At 40.7% G+C, this 20172-nt stretch overlaps 1 protein-coding gene across 8 annotated transcripts in view; it reads right to left on the minus strand.

The window, feature by feature from the left end:
* Window positions 1-19225, minus strand: part of DDC (dopa decarboxylase) — a 73955-nt gene extending 54730 nt beyond the window's left edge. Inside the window, exons 1-2 of one of the 8 annotated variants that reach the window (XM_032118654.1) lie at window positions 18816-19219; window positions 2962-3088 (exon numbers count right to left, since the gene is read on the minus strand). The gene's annotated coding sequence lies outside the window, so the exon portion shown is untranslated. Of the gene's footprint in view, window positions 1-2697; window positions 2820-2961; window positions 3089-9928; window positions 10127-18815 lie in introns of those variants that run through there. The other 7 variants (XM_032118618.1, XM_032118640.1, XM_032118665.1 and 4 more) reach the window with 7 other exon arrangements.
* Window positions 19226-20172: the final 947 nt, after the last annotated feature.

Genomic DNA, 20172 nt, shown 5'->3' on the forward strand with positions numbered 1-20172 from the left:
AGTATGAAGCAAAGTACTTAATTCTTCCTTCCTCCAAAGACAATACCAAGAAATTTAAAATCTATTTTTTTCTATTCATGCATCTTCTTTCCTAGAAGTCCATCCCTGAAAATTCCATACCTACAGTAATATACGTATCTCACGGAGGAACTGTGAAGGCATACTCCTTGCAGGAACACCGTGGTCATCCTTTTCACCTCCTGTTTTATATCTGTTCTTCTGTGAGTGACAAGACCCACTTACACTTTCATCCCTATTTTTATTCTCTTCCGGAACTCTTCGCTATAGATCTCACTTCATCCCCTTGAAAGTACTACTTGCTATGGAAGCCATCTCCAGCAGACAATTGTAATGCTCACCAGTGAGTACTATCAAAATGCAAATTACTTCACGTCTCTACCAGTACAGAATATCTCTACCTCTTACATGCACATACAACTCCTGTACAATGCAACAACACAATGCATAGGGAGAGACCTTACCTCTACGCCAGTATATTTTAAAAATATAGAGATTTTCTAAGAAGAAAAGTACTTCAGACAACTCAAGACTTAGGGTTTAAAATGAAAACACTGTTTGAGAGAATCTGTATTTTGTGAAGGGATGAGTGTTATAGTCTGCATGCACTCAAAATATCCACTTAACTCAAAGGAACTTAAACTGCAAAATAATACAACCCAAGTTTCCAAAACTAAATGGAAATTTCAGAGAAACTAAGCCTCTCTCTAAAGTATTTAATAGTGGTCTATAATCTTGAAGGCCTCTAAAGAGTGAGAAATGCTTTCAGAGATCCCACACCTCCGAGGATGAGTTTCAGCATATTCAGTATCTGCCAGCTGAACCCCAGGTGAGGAGAGCACAGCTCCTCAGGAGGTGCCCTGCCTAATTATCAACCTCTACCACACTGTGAGCAGTCTGTATGCAAATTCATTGACAGCCTCACTCTGATTGATAAAATACACTTTTACCAAGCATATATTCTGCCTGAGCATTTTTGTTCCCAGCAAGAATCAATGACTATTGTCACCATTGCATACTTCAGATCAAATCCTACTTTACTGGAGAAGATTGAGTTCTGCTCTACACTGCAGGTGAAACCAAGAAAAATCATGTTAAACCTTAAATTATTTTGGTGTATCTTTTTTATTCATTCATATAGAAACTCCTTGGTCTGATTTTGCTGTAATTTGTCAGAGGACAAGTACACTACACAATCTAAAGTTGACATATCTTTTGTTGCTTTTTTTAAACTACTCCTTCTACCTCAGTGCAATGAAATTAGAATATAGCTGCATTTTATTTTAGTGAAGTTACCAAAAATTCTAGTTGCTAGTCTTTAGATTGCATATGTTCATTTGCAAGCAGTTTTCTACTGTATCTGAAACTGAACCATACAAATGAGTAGTTTACACACCAGTAATTATTAAAGTTATTTATAGGTATATTGTGTTGATAACATTCAGCTTATTCATTATTTCTGTTAAAAAGTATTGTATATAATTTTAGAATCTGGGTCGGTTTTTTCATATTTACTAAATATAAGTTTAAAATATATCTAAATGCTACCAGGAAATTTGTTACGAGAAAGAAAAAGAAAAAAATATGAAAAATGAGAAAAAAGAGGGAAAAGAGGAAAAGCAGAACAAATGAGGAGAGATGGTATATTTGATGCATTAAAATTTTATGTCTGCCTCTTCTCCAGTTCATCAAAGTAAAATAAACAACAGCTAACAAAACAAAATCTTTTAGCAGCTTCTGTTATTAAACACAGACAGGAAGAATGCATAGACACATTAGTAGCACCTAAAACTGATAGCTGCATTTGCTCAAAAGAAGTAATAACTTTGTATCTTTCCAGTACATGAGTCAAGTGCATTTTCTGTTCTGCCAACTGATTGTTGCAGAACAAAATGTCATTTAAGGGCTCGTGGTGCTTCAGTGACACCACTGAAGCCATGAGAACTTCCTGCTACTGAACCCAACTGAAGGTTTTTGCAGCTGTTGTCACTGTTAAGCTGAACTTCCCCTGCTGGCAGTAGGATATTGCCAGAAAAAGGGCCAAAGGATTTCAGCACAAGTAAAAAGGAACTGGATCTACTCTGTATTTCTACCTTTGCACAAGTCAAGTTACAGTCCCTACATTTTATTTAAAGAATTACATTTTCCAGAAGTTGCTGGCTGTATTCATTTACTGTCACTGGCACAGAGTCTCCAATTCCATAGTTTTCCCTGTTGAGGTTTTACTACAGTGATGGGAAAGGGTTATTTCTGAGGAAAACTTCACCCTAAAAAGTCATGCATTTAATTTATCTTGGAATTTTATTATTCAGAATATTTGGCAGAGAATTTCTCAAGTTCTGCTTGGTTATTGCAAGCACTGCTGTACTTGGAAAGACAAGATACAAACTTTTGTATGCATGGGATTCTGCATAAATGTATATAAAGAGTCACAGCTGACATACATCAGATGTAAAAACAAGCAAACATAAAACAAGAGGTGCACATTACATTGTGCAAACTTAGATTAAAAATAATGCTGCTTTTTATTATTATTATTATTATTATTATCCCTAATAACACAAGCTGGCTGTTTATTAACTGAGCTTCCACTCTCCATAACCAATTGTTGCATTAATCCAAATGTACCTACTTGAATTTAATAACCATAAAGCCTTAAGGACAAAGGATGCTACTTACAGCGAGTTGATAAGGTTTTTCCTTCTCCCCTGCCCTTCTCACTGTCTTTCTTTGCTCCTCAGTGACAGCTATAAAGCGGAGAGGATGCAGTTGCCAGTATATATAGGCAGAGTATCCATGTCCCTTCAGCCTATCACAGCCACGGGCTTTGCACTGAACGTGCAGCAGCAGCATCTCCCCCTCCTCCCACAGCTCCTCCAAAATGTACTTCGCAAAGAAAGCTCCCCAAAAGGCAGCTGGATCTGGCCGAGGAACGGCCCTTGCCTGGGTTAGCTGTGCAGTGCCGTGTGTTTTCTTCCAGGAGCTCCATTCACACGTTCGTTAGCACCGAGTGTCTGATCACATGCTCCCCGTCTGTGCTGCACACTCCGGGACACTTCTGCTGAGGCTGCTGCAAGTAAAAGCAAGTGCTTTGATCCACTTCTGTGAAATGTTATTGCCAGGAAAGATACACGGATATGGCTGATGTACCACTCAAGTGACTGCAAGCTCTGAGCAGGTATATAGCTGTGGAATTAATTCTCAGATAAGCTTTATCCAACTTTTTCCTGTTTCTCTCTTTAATCATATGCACACTTAAAAGCAATACTAAGTGTTCAACATTTTTTTTCCTACTCTACATGTTTTATGGGGAGTTCTCTTTCCCAGATGAATCCAGGTCACTGCCTGTCATTTTTATTTCGTTCAAGTTAATCTAAAAAAAATACTATCAGCATTTCATAGTCCTCAACAGCTTATAACCAGGTAGTGTGGCAGATCTGGGACAGTCAGTGCTCTCAGACCAGTCTCCAGTCCACTGCAGTATTACACCCAACCTTTTGTGAAGGAGGAAAAAGGCCCAGCTTTTTAAAACTGTCATGGCTGTGTTTGCTCTTCTAATGTTACAAGACCAATGACAACTCTGCTACAATTCTGGAAGAGTCTACTCAAATTAAGAACAGGACCTAAGCTCCCCAGGTGAGCTTGCTGGTGTCATTGCACTTGTTGTGCCAGGATGTTACTCTATGATCTGACTCGCATTTCCAATGCATGTGTTGGCTGATGTAATGATTAGTCTGCAATCTTGAAAATCATCAAGAAATCCCATTCAGTTGCAGCAGGCTTTGAGACGTTTTCCACCTCAAATCAACTCCTGAGAGCACAGGGTTACAACCTGGACCCCATAGGAAAACAAGTGGTTTGGAGACTTTTCCTATTTTTTTTCTTTCACCCTGAATTTGACTGAAAAGGCTAAAAATTCAAAATTTGTTGTGAGGGTATAAGAGATGCAAATATTGAAGTTGTCTCCAGTAAACATAAAGATAACTGAAATCTCACTTCAGTGTTTCATCCAAATGGCTTGCAAAAGGTAAATAACTTTCAACGGAAATTAAAAATGGAAACTACAATTAAGATTGGAGTATTAAAATGTTGGTTTAATCAGTGTTGAAATACAACCTCAGTCACCTGATGTGTTTTTATTTCTCTCCTGTACCTGTAAAGCTTGCTGTGAAGAGGCAGTAGTCACGTTTTCCATTAAGATATTTCTTTTTTTAATTTCTCAGGAAGAAAAAGGAAACAAAGTGTGAAGGTAACACAAGCAAGCTGGAAAAGGGGAATGAAATGCCCTTCTAAAAAGCATGTTCCATGTTCTCTCCTACAATTCTAGAAATTCTTCTGGCTCATTCTAGTTTCATAATCCTCATCATCAACTGTTAGCAATACACAAATCTTTGTTTAGCAGAATCTTTCTGTGGTGGACAAAAAGAAGATCACTAAGTTTTCTATCATAGGTGCTGGCTAAGTCAGATCTGATGGGGCCCTGTGAATTTGTTCCAGACCCTTCAAACTGCTCTCACTGCCACAGAGAACAACTTGTTTTACTGCTGAAACACGAGGAATAGAGATCCCACCTTTAGTGCCAAACTGTTCCAAAATTCAGGATACCAGTGTGTGAGAAATAACAGATGATCCCAAAAGGTTTAAAGGCTGGGGCTTGTTGGTAAGCACCCACCAGACCTATTTTTCACAGCTAACAAGAGACAAGCTTCAATATGTTTTTGCATCTGGAAGTCACCCTGATGATGATATACAAACAATTCTGTGCCCATGCAGTAATGGCACCAATTTATTACCATTACTGAACTCTTTGGTTTGCAAACAAGGTGGGAGAGAGGCTGTGTTTGAACAGGAGGCTCCAGCACAGCACCAGAAAATGAAGCAGACAATGTGTTATCAGTCACTGCAGTCCCACTGCCAGTCCGTGTGCAAAGACATGGATCAAAGCAGAGGGGATTAAACATTTGTACCCATTTCCTAACAGCTTTCACCTCTTCCACCATTGGACAGTGCAGGTTAGAAATGAAAAAGCAGTGTCCCCAGGCTTTTAGACCAGTTATGGTTAGATGGTTCTACTTCCAACTTTGTTTCTCCCTCACCTGCATGGCCTGACACTCTTCTCAAGCTAACCTCATGGTGTGGCTCTAGGTACTAAATCTGAGGATGTGTTTGTGCTGTAGTTCACTGAGCCTAATATTATTTGACCAAACCTGTTCTGAGCTATAATGTGAAGGGCTTTAAATGGACTCAGATATACTCAATATCTTAGATATTGAGAAAATAATTTGAAACAATTAATTAGGGATCTAGCACAATGTTTGTGCCTGTTTTCCACATTTGGTATCAAAGGAACAGTCACTGTTGCCTATGCATAAGAAAAAACACTGGCTTGTTTTATTTGGTTTACTCTGTGTCTGTAGTCTGAGGATGTTATTTGGAGGCTGCAGGCATTTTTTCCAGTTTTCCTTGCTGTTGCTCCTTCAAAAAGAGAACAGTAGTAGAACCCTGTCTTTGTCTTTCTTCTTCCCCCCATATATTCTTCCATTAATGTAAAAATACTAATAACAGAAAATTATTTACAAGAAGCTAAAAAAAAGACAAAAAATGAGAATGGAATGAAAAGTCCTTTTATGTTCCATAAATAAGGTCCAAATCTGCATAAGCATAAGGATGAGACAAGAAAGAAGAGAATATTTTAGCTAAAATGTGCAACTAACAATTTTCTATTTAAAACAAAGAGTGTGTTTCCTTTGGAAGAAAATAGAATTAAAGAAAGCCTTAAAGAATTAAATAAAGCCTTCACACACAAATAGATGGATTACTTGCAACGTATGAGGATAAAACCTAAGTCTCCTGCAGAACATAAGTAGACTTTGCAACAGATTAGCCAGGAGATGAATCTGAGACAGAGCTGACAAACCGGGAAAGTAACTATCCTCTTTTTTCATAAATATTTTTTGTGTGACTTGTTTTCCCTGTTCAGGTCCTATTGCTGGCTGTGTGAACATGTGAAGGTAAACCAAAGAAGGAGAAAAAGGAACTGCTAACGAAGTGAACATGGACACAGACTCACACACACAGTTTCAGAGGAGTTAATGTACCATTTGCTGGTTCGAGGCAGCCTGAGCATATTACTCTTATGGAAGCAAGCCTACAGAAAAGAGAGGTTGTGATGAACTGAAAAAGTGTCAACAGAAAAACTGACAGGCTGTGAAGAGTCACAGAGACAGTGAGAGCAGGCTGCAATCACAGTAGGCAGACTCTTCCAATACAGAGATAGGAATAGCTTCTGCTGTGAGCTATGTGCTTACCTAGGGGCGTAGGCACTGCCAGGGCACTCGTCCAGCCACGTATTGCTCACAGAGTGTTCTCCAGCACTGACTACTGTGAACTTCACTGTGGCTGATAGATGAACTGCTATTGAGGCCCTAAATGTGCTGTGAAGACTTCGTGTTAGAAAAGCAAGTTGGAGCAGTTAGTTTATGAATGGAATAACCCCCTGTGTGGATGAAAAGACAGACCCAGGTGAGACATGAGGAACAAAGATGGCTTGAGATACAGAGGGAACACAATGCAGTGCTTGTTCTTGAGCAAGTGATTTGTTTGGATCACTATTTACAGAGATATCTCAACCAAAATGCTTGGTTGAGACGGTATTTTGCCACTGAGTGTGATTAATGCCCTGTCATGAGGGCCATGCACTACCATGCCCTATTTGCAATAAACTTGGAAGAGTATTTGCCACCACTATAAGACTTGAATAATTCTTGAAAGGATGAGAACATCACTAGAGTCTCCTCCCAAAGAGCCTAGTTGTCTGAGATTACAGCAAGTACTGTAGTGCTTCTTGCCCTTCCTCCCTGTCAGCCTTTCTGCAGAGGTGTCTCTGGCTCCCATTCAGTCTGTCCTAACACATGCACCTTTCCAGAAAGACCAAGGCAAAGCTTCAGGAGACTTTATGCTTAATAGAGCACGTTAGAGAAGGTCATGGAGGACTGTGTCCTGTGCGAGGGACCCTACGCTGAAGCAGGGGAAGGACTCCTCTCCCTGAGCAGTGGGAGAAACAACCTGTGATGAACTGACCATAGGCCCAATTCCCTGACTCTCATCACCACTGGGGAAGGAGGAGGTAGAGCTTGGGAAGGAAAGAGGGGTGCAGTGAAGGTGTTTTAAAGATTTATTTTACTTCTCATTATCCTGCTCTGATTTTTTTAGTAATGAATTCAGTTAATATCCCCAATTTGAGCCTGTTTTGCCCATGATGATATCTGATGAGTGATCTGTCCCAGTCCTTAACCCAGGAACCCTTGGTTATATTTTCTCTCCCCTGCCCAGCTGCAGAGGGGAGTGACAGAGAGGCTTTGGTGGGTGCTAGGATCCGGTGAGGGTTAACCACTACACACATATCCCAAAACGAGAGTGGGAACTGGATCTTCCACATGCACCAGTCTCCCTGGTCATGGACACACATTCACAGCTGAAGCCATGAGTAAGGTAATGTTTGCTCCCTTCTGCTCTGGGTTATTGTCTTCACCTCAGAGCTGGGAGTGATATATGTACGCAGCCCACCTGCTTGAGCGCAGGAAGATGCACTTACACTAAGATGAGGCTTCCTCTTGTAGCCATGTGACCCTGCTCCTGACTCCTGGTAATATAGTTAGCATAACCAACGCCATTTCCTAAGACAAACAGTCATAACATGTAAGTGTGCTGGTCACACATCACCTCCTTCTCTTTTCCCCTTTTCAACACTGTAGTTGTCACCAAGATGTGATGACCCCCACGACAGAACAGCCAGATCCCCTGTCATCACTGAGAAAATATTTGCCCAAGCAGGACCGCTGCCAGGATGTGGTGACATCTGTTATGGAACACAAAAATGTAACCATATATGAGATACTGCCTATAAAATCAAACAGCTGCAAGTCCTGATGCTGGACAGCAAAATTTGTGATCCCCCAGTGGTCTGGGACACAGCCACTGCTGTCTTCTTCCTCTGAAGACTGAGTGAATCATGTTCTCCCAGGTAAAGTCTGAGTCCAGATTATGATTATTGTATCATGCACTGATTAATGAGAATTTGACACGATCTGCAGAGGGTCCAAGTGACTAAAAGTGTAGGTAAATAAAGACTCTCGATAGTAAGAAAGCTACAATCATTACTAGAAATTTTGCTTAACTGAAAGTATAATTCATAAAAACTGTGCAACAATAAACTACATTAAATCCTAAAAATTGTAGATAACAATAAACTATGCTGAAAATTAAGTGTTTAATTGTAGTAATAAAGGTCTAATTGTACCTAAAGCCCTGTGGCAAATTCTCTTCTGTCAAAGATCCCTAAAAGAATCTGCCTGTCCCTGTGACATTAGGTGACAGAGCCACCAAGTGTTCACACACTCCACCCTGCCAACTCTGTAAGAAAGGCAATCATCTCCAGCTAGGAGGGAAAACAGTGAGCCAGGAAAGATAACAGCTTAAGCTGCTGCAGGTAGCTTCACCACAGTGCAGCCAGCCATCTCCCCACTCAGAACTGCTTGCCATCTGTTCTCCTTATGATCTTTTTCACTTCCACACCTCAGATAATCACAGCTTCCACATTATCATTAGGAGAGACAGGCTCTCATTTAGCCAGGATTTACTGGCAGAGACAGGCAGTTAAATAAGGACAGTCCAATGTATTCACTACATTTGTGCTCAGAGGCCTTAGTTCAAGCTCTTGCTTTCAAGTACAGATGCAAGTCTTTGCCATATGCTGTGAAATTCTGGGTAAGTTCTGAGAGGAATTTTCCGTAAAATATTTTGCTAGAAAGGGTTGTTCTCTTCCAGCTTATTTTTCTGTGCTACCATGTTTGGCTCCAGCTGGATTTGGAATCCAAACAGCCTAAATCTAGGCCAGGTTTAAAGTGGCAGCACCCTCTGTCAGAATTCTGGCAGTGTTTGTCTCTGGTCCGAGGCACAAATTTTGAACCTCTCTGTGCTGAGGTCAGACGGTGCCAGTCTAAAAGCAAACTGTTCTTACAGCAGTCTGATATTCTGCATAGTTCTCTGAAAGACAGTCTAGGAAAGTTTTAGAAATTTTCAGATTTCTGGTTTTTTCCTTCCTGGCAACTCTTAAAAAAGCACTCTCTCTTTTATTTATCTTTTTATTTATTTTGATCTGTATAGTCTGAAGAGGCATCTCTCCCACCAAGCTAGCTTTTGTCAGCAGGAAGCAGTCAAGAAATGTCATTTTTCACTGTTTTTCAGTGCTCAGAGAACACAGAATGGTGTGAAAGTATGCTTAGGGAAGGAGAATCACTACCACATTTTATGTTACATACATTGCAAAATATAATGAAGCACAATAACTTACCTGCCCATAGCTTCTGCTGAATTCTATGGGATATTTTCAGTTTCTCTCTTTCAACAACATACCAGTCTAAACCTATCAGTGATGCCCCATAAAGCGAAAAGTAGAAAACTGCTACGTATCTACATTCTCTGACTTGTGAATGATTTAAAAGCAGTTAATATTTTACACTGGTTGCTAATTTTCTTTCTTAATATGTATGCTCAGCATGTAAAATCACACTAATCTTTCATCAAAATTATGATCTATTTATTTTATCTTCCACAATAATAAACTCATACAAGCCAGGTCAGTAGTCTACATTTTATGTGACTATAGTCTTCAAGAAGAATAATTGTGGAAATTTTTTTACTATATAAAAAAAATAAAGCCTAACTCAAGATTGTTCAGCTGTGAGTACAATGCACATCAACCACATTCCAATCCTGCAACACTGCTAAGATAAAGGAAATAACTCAAAGCGATGTTAAACAAAGGATGAATTACATGATCTCCTTACTTCCCATTCACTGAAAAAACCCCATGAAAAATAGTGTTACACTAAATTCAATGGATACTTACAAAGAAGAGTTGGTTTCTACCAATCCTAGAATAGCAAGCTGTCACAAAAAACCTGGCAGTATTTCTGGATGCTCAAGACAATACAGTTCTCTTCAGCTCTGCAGCTTTCAGCTCTGCTGGCTGCTACTGCTGCTATCCAGGAAGACAAGCTGTAAAACTGTGATGACAAGGTGACCAGAAGCATCCTCAACTAGCATGTGGAAGAAGATTGGGGAATAAGGGATCCAGAACCTGTGTTAAGACTCAAAACATTTGCTACGGTTCTGCCTGCTGAATTTGAAATAGAGATAGGTGGAGCTGTGGGTTTTCTTAAAGTAAAGCTGTTCACATCCTCATCAAGCATCTAAAAGCAATTTTTTTCTTCTGTGAAAAATGGGCTGAATATTGTGCCTGGGATTGAAATGGGAGTGTAGAGGCACTGAGAAGTGAAGAAGGGAATGATGTACAAATTACAGCAGGGGACATGACTTCCTGTACTTACAGCTCAGTTACACTCCATCATCTAGCACTACCTATTTCATATTTCTCTTTATGTTTGTCCTGCTAAACATCTATTGAATAAGCCATTCACATTCATAACATTTCCTATTTGGTTGGAAAGATAACCTTCCTGCTGCTTTTCCAAAAAATGAATGGTGTTCTATGTCTATGTTTGTTCTGTTTTCCTTCCAGTTTCCTTTAACAGGTACTTTTCTTGAGCAAATGAATACTTTAGCCTGCTTTGGTTACAATAAATTTTGATTCATCATCTCAACGATTTCAAAACATCTCCACTACTTACCAGAGGCTTCTGTTGCTAAAGTAACTACCAGTTGTCTGTAGGAACTGTATTTTTTTAAAAAAACCCCTAATCCTCTCCTGTAAACAAGTACTGGATTTACTTCTAACATGGAGTTGTGCTGAGCAGTAGCAACCACAAAGAGATGACAAATCAGAACCTGGCAGCAAGGTCAGCTGTACTAGATGTGAAAATCTATGTACTGTAATTATGCTGTAACAACGTGATGTAATAACACTCAAAGCTTCAGAATAGCAAACACCTTTCTTCACACAACTTCTTTTTGCAATTTATGTACCAAACATACGTACACTAAAAACAAATACTCAAAAGCCATTTGCAGCAAATAGCCTACATAGCCTCGTTCTTGTGATGGAACTTGATCCTCAAAACAAGCAAGATAAATTAAAGATGTGTCAATATACCTTTCCTATTAGAACAGCACAAACAAGAACCTGCAGAATATCATGATCATTTTAAGTTTCAAAACCAATGGAACATTCAAACTAGGGATGATTTTCTAAATAACAAAATGGCAACCAAAAAGTGTTTTTTTAACAGCCATTATCAGGAGCAGGATAAATGAGAACAGGTGAGAACTAGGCACTAACACACCAATCTGTAATAGTATTACACTAACACAGTTACTAATCTGTAATGGCATTTTTTATTTTGTAAGATTAATAATACTGGCTTCTCTATACTACCTGTAATATCTTACTCCTTCTGCCAGCTACGAAATTTTGCCCAAATTTATGTGCCTTTAAAGTGACTATTCATAAAGATGGATTACATCAAAAATTGTTGCTCCAAAAGGGCACGATGTATTTTTAAGAAACATATATTCAAAAGCATAAGAAATCTGCTCTTGAAAAATTTAAAAAATCATTGTCCAAAGGAACCTTCAGAATAAAGTAAAAGCTGTGGCAAAGAAGGCACTTTTTGTCTTATTTTCTTTTTAACCTTGAAAGGAAACATGTGAGAAAGCCACAGTAGTAGCAAATGAGTAGTTCACCACTCAATCTTAAAGTCATTTAAGGACTAGTACACAATTAAGTAATTACTGGGCTGAACAGAACAGCAGTCAACATGGTAACAAATTACTGCAATGGTAAAAAAATTTTTTTTTTTTTAGAAAAAAGAAAATTAAACAGATAAAAAACATGTTTGCATCTCAGATTTTTGGATAGAGCTAGAATGGAAATCACCCAAAGGCAGGAACATACTCATTAGGATGTACAATAGAAATATGTATCAATAACCTTGAAAAGGAGGAGGCAGAGGTAGGCGTAAGAACAACCCAGGGCATGAATTCACACAACAGTTGTGTGCCGTGGGCAGATATTCTTGAGATCAGCCTTATAACTAACTAGCTGAGCTGCTGATGCAGCTACAGAGAATCCTCACACTTACATACAATCATAATAATGCATTCTATTTTTTGTGCCTTATCTTTCACTAGCACCAAACACATTTTCAAGGCTCTGGGCTTTACTTTTTGAACTTAAACTTTTCATTGTAACAAATGTCATTTTCAGCAGCCTAGCACAAAAATAAGCCCTTATCCTGGCAGGTGTGGCAGGCCTCAGGATGTGGTCCTGCAATACTTGCTCAGGAATGAACATATTTGTACCTGGTCTCCAGATACCCAAAGAGATTGGCACAATATGGGCCCGTTTAAAAGCTGGCAGGGCAGGCACACGAGGAGACAAGTCGTTGCCTCCGTGAGCAGTGCCAAGAAAAAAATCCTGGCATGTGCAAGGCAACAGAACACAGGAGAGAGAATGCGTGAGGCACCTGTCATGTTAGCAACCAGCAAATAAAGGACTTCTGAGAGTCTGAAAAGATCTTGTAAGAGAAGCTTAACATACGTAAGCATGTACTTACATACCCACCTGAGTAAAGGCTGTATGTCATTAGCCTCAACAAACAAGGAACGTATGGCTAAATAATTAAATAAATTCTACTGTGATGATCAAAAGAAGGATTCTAGGGACAGATGCCAACATTAAATATAAATTTCCTTGGAGGAAAAAGAATAGTGAATAAACAGGAGATTATGCCATAATAAAAAGGATTAAAATGCTAAAAAAGCATTAAAAAAGGAAGACCACAGCAGTAAGCATAATGTGTGCATCCAGTCACAGATTGCTGGTTTTGCCTGCTGGCTCAGGCCAGGGCCCTGCTGCTGGCTGGTGACTGCCTGGGGACGCCTGTACTGGTGCTCTAGCTGGGGTGCAAAACGCTCTCTGTTCGAGTGTTCACATTCCTCAAAGCTAGGCTTATGCTGTAATTGCTTACAAAGCTTCACAAATGCTTTCTATCGCTTAATAGGTTACTTTGAATTGATAATTGAACTGGTTAATTAACGTGAATAAATACCAAAAAAATGTATTTGGTCTCAGGACTTCTATTTCTGGGCAATTATAGTTCTGTATCTACATTTGTTATGAAGTTTGACTTCATACACCAGTTTATCATTGGTCTTCAATAATAATAGTGTTAAGCAGTCAGGCAGAGGTTTTAAAGCTATCAAAATCAAGTATTTTCTTTGATTTTACATTGTAATAGTAAATTTTTTTACACATTATTTTGGAAACTCATTGATATGAAGGGATTTTCCTCATAGATTAGCATCATCGCTAAGTTGCTTTTAATTATTAAATTTTTACTGTTTAATATGAAGACATCTGTAACACCTTCCTAGTTTCTACTTTTCATGAGAGATGTTTCAAAAAGATATTCTCTAGCCGTAATTTATTTCTTTCCAAAAATTAATTATTTTGTTCCCTGGGTGTTTCCACTTGCAATGCGAAATCTGTAAAATTAGCTGGTCTTTTATACTTGGGCAGCAAATATTATCATCTTATGGAACATCTTCAGTATGTGTCAATAACCATGGGCAACAGACCACAGAATCATTGAATGGGTCAAGTTGAAGGGACCACAGCGGTCATCTGGTCCAGCCTCCCTGCTCAAGCAGGATCATCCCACAGCATATGGCACAGGAGTGTGTCCAGATGGTTCTTGAGTATCTCTAGTCAGGGAGACTCCACAACTTCTCTGGGCAACCTGTTCCAGTGCTCAGTGCACCGGAAAGAAGTTCTTCCTCGTGTTTAGGTGGAACTTCCTGTACATCAGTTTCTGCCCATTGCCTCTTGTCCTGTTGCTGGGCACCACTGAAAAGAACTGGGATCCACCCTCTCGACACCCTCCCTTCAGATATTTATACGCATTAATGAGGTCCCGTCTCACTTGTCTCTTCTCAAGACTGAAAAGGCCCAGCTCCCTCAGCCTATCCTCATAAGAGAGATACACACAATATTCCTCTCTCTCTCTCCCACAAATTCTCTTAGATGCTAGTTTATCTTTTATTAGAATACAGCCTTACTCATCATCTTCCATCTCAGACCTGTCACTACCCACCACTGCAGCAAGTATTCCTCCTGGTCCATTCTTTCTATGTCCCATCTTAACCATAGTTCCTGCCAAGGAGGTCTCAGAGTCCTCTACTTCAGCTGCCTAAAAGATATGAAAGCCGCAACCTGGGGGTTTTTATATTTGTGAGATACAAAATCTTGCAGTGAGAGGGTATCATTCCACTATCCCATCATTCCCCTCCCCCCCCTTCTTTTTTCCTATTAAAGATGCAGCCACAGGAGCTGGGGAGGAGAGCTACCAATGTCACATCTTGAATAGTCAGTACAGAGTTGCAGGAAGCTCAGTACAAATAATCTGAAGTAACACAGGATGCAGAGAGGGTTAAGAAGTCTTAAGGGTCAAACTTCCTTTAACCAATCGTGGTGGTACTGTTGGATGAAAACCTCTGTTTAATAAGCAGCATGATCAAGAATAGCAAGAAGTTTGGATCCACTAAGAACAAGACTGAGAATTATTGGAAAAATATTCTAGTGACTTTTGATCAATTGTTGGAACATTTCTGGAATATTCAATATTCTCTCAGATTTTCACTTTCAAAAAGACTTCAGTGCCCTCCTGAAGTGTAAGAGAAGATTTCTGTTCAAAGGCACTTATGTTGTCCTCTAGGGAAGATTCAAATGAGTGGGCCGGGTTAGCTTTGAAAACTGAACAACATGAAGGAAACCAAGGAAAGGATAAGTGAACAAAAGAATACAGGGAGAAGACAAAGAACTTCTTTCTGTTTTTCAAATTCTAAAAGCCCAAGAGGGACTACTCTGGGAAATTAAAGATAGCACATTAAAAACAGACAGAAGGAAACACCTTTTCACATTATGTGTGGTTAAAACTGCATAAAATATAATTACCACAGGAAGAACTACAGTCAAGAACTCCGCAAGATTCTGATGGGTTTGCAGATGTATAAGGATATCAAACATATCAATAGCAATTTAAAACTGCTGGAAGGGACATGTATTTCTTCAAGGAAAACTGTCCAAGCATTTTAAAACTGCACAAAGACATGTGCTAATCAGAGTGAGAGACAAAGGAAAAGGTCTCTGCAAGATAATGCACACACAGGATGCCGTTAAAGAAACGACACCTCCTCTGAAATCCTTTGCATTCATTCTCTCTCCTTCCCTTTAAAGGAGCAGCACAGAAAGGGACAATATCTGCCACAGTGAAAGGCCATTTCCTTTAGGGTATTGTCCGAGATGAAAAGGTGTCTGCCAGCCATTCTCCCAGCATGTTGGCATTTCAGCAGTCTTCAGCTTGTCCCATGTGTCTGGATGTATACTTGCCTTGAAATTCATAGAGCTGGTTCTACGATTAGCTGGATCCTTTCTACTTTTCTGAACTCAGATGGTTTTTAAAAGCAGAAAGCACCATATGTAGTATATCTGTAATTTCCCATCTCGATTTTTTGCATGACTAAGTAGTTACAGCAATGATGCCTCCCTCTTGTTATGCCATGTTAACTGCACCTGCACTGTCAGAGAAAAGAAAATCTAAAAACTGTGAGGTTTATTCATTTAAATGAAACAGTTTGTCAACAGCATAACTGAGTGCAAGTGAGGCCAAAACATAGGGAGGTGTTATAACTGTCTCAGCAAAAGCATTAGTCTGATGCTGAATTTATAGCCTTCCTAAACAATACACTCCAGTGCATTTTTTTTCTAGGACCTCTTTTTCCACCAGTTTTAGTCTGTTAGTCTGTCTACTGAGCAGGAAGAGATTATTCCCTTTCTTTTTTTAAAGTGAACTCCAAATGATATGACAGTATTGCTGACACCAGTGCTTGACGTTGCCCTAGCAATCAGACAGTAGATGGTACTTGGTATATAAAAAAAAAAAAAAAAATAAAATTCTGAAGCATAAGGAATGTCACAAACCCAAGTTTGGCACAACTGGCTTGAAACTCTGAAATGCTAATAATAACCCTGACTTAGGGTTATACATATTCCAGCTTCTACTGGAATGCACAGTTGCTGCTACTATGGCTTCAATTGCCTCCAGCATTAAGATCAGATGAGTCTCACGTCCTCTCTCATTATACTCCTTTCAGTGACTGAAACCTTTCCACCTTATCTTTGTTCAAAACACTTCAAAACCTTCCTAACCTCTCTGCTACATATCCAGTCTTGCAAATACAGGCTGCACCTAACAGATGGGGAGATACATCCTCTATAGAGGCTGTTTGAGAGGTGACACAGAACTGGAGTCACATCTTCACCTTCAAGTCATCCCGTGTTCCTACACTGAGACTCACAGCATGGCACTTCACTGAGGGAGAATAAATGGAAAAAAAAAATCTTGTGCTGCCATTAATCTTCATATCAGTAATCAACTTCTTAGGAACAGTATCTGTCTGCCTTTGAAGCTGTAAAAACTAAATTCAGGAATAAAGTAATATGTCTGACATAATACAAGAATAATAACATTAAACTACATTTGACTCCTTGTAAATCATCCAATTCCTCTGAAAACATACAACCAGGAAAGATAAAACTAATTTCTATTTACACCTTCACAAAGCTTAGCAAACTCTCCCTGAATTTTCAAACCAAATGTTCCTTTCAAAAACAAGCAGGGAGTGGGGGGGAGAAGGGGGAATGATATAGTATTATTTAATCATAAACTCTAAGAGCAACCTTTTAAGCATACAGTGCTCTTGCCAGCTCTCTGACAAAGCCTAACACTAAAATCCCAATTTACCTTCCAAGTAATGAGTATTTATCACTATATTTCTTCTTCTGTTTATTCATTTGGTTTTAAATAGATAGAGATACAATCTGCACAGGATCAAGAAAGAAGGTGAAAAATGTACAACAAAATAGTTGTTTCATTCCAAACATTTTCTACAGGAAAGATACCACTGCTAGGAGAAAAAAATGTTATCAGCACAAACACTGGATAAATGCAGAGACACTCATCAGAGGAACACTGGAGGATTGTGGATATGCAGAGGCAACAGACTTGGTTGAGATAAATAACAGGATTGTGATTAGGATATGCTGGAAGTAAATTGAGTTTGTTGCATAGGTTGGACTAATTTTTTTTTTTATTTACCAATGACAAAATAGTGTTGGCCATGTATTTTTCTGATTACACAATATATTATCTGCGATTGAAAAAATATACCATTTTCTGTGCCTCAGAAGAATGAGATGAACAGTTCTTCACAGAATCACAGAATGAATTAGGCTGGAAAAGAACTTTGAGATCATCAAGTCCAACCCATGACCTAACACCTCCTCATCAACTAAACCATGGCACTGAGTGCCACGTCCAGTCTTTTTTTAAACACATCCAGGGACAGTGATTCCACCACCTCCCTGGGCAGATGATTCCAGCGCCCAATCACTCTTTCAGTGAAGAATTTTTTCCTGATGTCTAACCTAAACTTCCCCTGGTGCAGCTTAAGACGATGTCCTCTTGTTCTGTCAGTGGTTGCGTGGGAGAAGAGACCGACCCCCACCTGGCTGCAACCACCTTTCAGGCAGTTGTAGAGAGTGGAAAGGTCTCCCCTGAGCCTCCTTTTCTCCAGGCTAAGCAACCCCAGCTCCCTCAACTGTTCCTCACAGGGCTTGTGTTCCAAGCCCTTCAGCAGCCTTGTCGCCCACCTCTGGATGCATTTGAGCATCCCAATGTCCTTCCTGAACTGAGGGGCCCAGAACTGGACACAGCATAATGGAAGGAACAGAGTAAGAAATATACTATAATGCAGCACAGAAATTTCCCATGGATCTGTATCAATTGACCATTCAAAGAAACTCTCGTACAACTTTAAACAAGCTTTAGCAATTTTAGCAAGAAATTCCAGTTTCCTCACTTTGTGTTGCTGGTGGGGGATGCACACTTTGAATATCAGAATTCCAGGATGCTCTTCCTTGAGGTGTCACTTGCCCAAAAGAAACCTTTCAGCATGTATCACAGTCATACTGAAAACCTGTTTTTTCACTGAACTTTCATTAGAGTATCTTTTTTCCCCGCTTTTATTTACCATTGACATGAAAAGTATATTTCTGTAATGTAAATGATGATTGTCATTTTATTTCACCTTTCCTTTTCCAATTTCAGCATCTTCTTGCTCTTTGAATCCCAGCAGCACTGTAAAAATTTTTGCTGATTCACATTTATCCCCACATAAAATTGCAGTGTCAACATACGAGGATCACTCGAGCCCCTGTGCCATAAACAGGATCTCTACAAGAGGATACACCTCATATGACACTTTTACAATGAAACCAAGCTCAAGGACTAGGAGCACAAAATTTTCAAACAAATAAGAACTTTTCTTCTGACCAAATATGAATAGATTACTAAAATTACCTTGTCAGCTGGGATCCAGCTCCAAGACTGCACCGTACACCATCATTTAGAGGTACTGCCATCCCTCCAGACTGCTTCCCTTTAGCAGCAGTGCCCTCAAGCCAATTTTTAGAAGCAGTTAAGTAGGGGTTCTCTTAAAAATGTAGCGAATTGCAAAGCTTTGATTTCAAAATACTCCATGAACTCTTGACTATTTCACCAAAACTGGCTTAAGCACATGTCAATTAAAATATTTACACTTAGCTTATTATGCTGCACTTCTAAACACTGACGAGCTTAATACTTTACAAATTATGTGGATTTATTGGATCAGACTATTTGGTGAAAGTGCAGAGACATTACCGAATTAATCCTTACCTTTTGGGGGACCTCACTCCTTTTCCAGGTATCTTGCAAACACGTATTTTCTTTAGTTCCCTACAGTTCCCTGTAGTTCACAGTCTCCCTGTGACAAAGAAGTCACCAGAAGTGGCTAAGGAATTTTAATATCAAGAAATTTCTAAGGTTTTTCCAGCAACTATCGAGTCTTCACGGGTACTGAGCTCACCCTGCATTCCTTCGTTAACCATTAACCAGGCGTGGCCCTATGTCAGCTTTATCAGCTGCTCTTTCTCAACACGGGGAAACCAGAAAACCTGTGGGCTCATTCAGCCGCAATTCGCAGCCATTGGGACGGGAGGGACGTGGGATTTCTCACTTATTCAGAGCCTTAAGTGAAAAATCCAACGAGACTGAGATGAAGCGAGCCAGCAGCCCCGGCAGATGCTGCCTCTGCCGGGGTTAAGCCGACGAGGATATCCACGCCACGGCGATGTCTGGCGGGTCACACGAGGAAGCGAGTGGGACAATTTGCGAAACCCCAGAGCCAGAGCTGCCGGGGCAGCGGCTGCCCGGCGGCTCCCGCCTGCCGGTGCCTCGGGGGCGCTGCCGGGGCGGGGAAAACCCTCATGTCCCCGGACCGGGACACGCTCCCCGTGGCGGGGACGGGGCGGGCGCCGCTGCCAGCCGTGTGCCACCGCTGCTCTTTGCACCAGGGGGGCATCCCGCCTGCGCTTAGAGCTGCTTTACAGCGGTTTCACAGGAGACGAGGCCCAGGGTGCCGCCCTAAGACAGAGGAACCCCAACCAATGGAAAACCCCGCGCTCCCACGTGTAGGGCAGGCCCGTGTGCCGCGCCTTCTGCCGGCCCGGGCAGGGAACGGGAGCCGGGCGTGCCCGCGGGCCTCCGGCCTCGCCAACACGGCCTGTCCCAGATGCGGGACCGGGCACAGCCCGGGCTTTATGTCAGCTGGCCCGCGCTGATGCGACTTACTCCAGGATTTAGACTTGTCAGAATCGGAGACTGGAAATCAGCAAAATGGGGTTCCATTGTCACCAGCTCCTGTTTGTTAGAGGCGGTCCCCGGGCCCTCGCAGGGCAGCAGCTGCCTGGGGCCAGCCCGGGTGAGCCCTCACTGGGGCAGGACAGAGCCCAGCCGCATTCTGAGGGCTGCTGCTGGGAGATCCAGGATCCTCAGGACCGGCATGGAACCAGGCTGGGCACCAGCATCTGATCTCATCAATGCATATAAATGTCTCAGAGGGGGGTGCTAAGAGGATGGTGCCAGACTTTTCAGTGGTGCCCAGAGACAGGATGAGAAGCAATGGCCATAAACTAAAACACAACTTCCACCTCAACATGAAGAAGAACTTCTTTACACTGAGGGTGGAAAGAGA

The sequence above is a fragment of the Corvus moneduloides genome, chromosome 1, assembly GCF_009650955.1.
Source record: "Corvus moneduloides isolate bCorMon1 chromosome 1, bCorMon1.pri, whole genome shotgun sequence".
In the NCBI taxonomy this organism is placed as follows: Eukaryota; Metazoa; Chordata; class Aves; order Passeriformes; family Corvidae; genus Corvus; species Corvus moneduloides.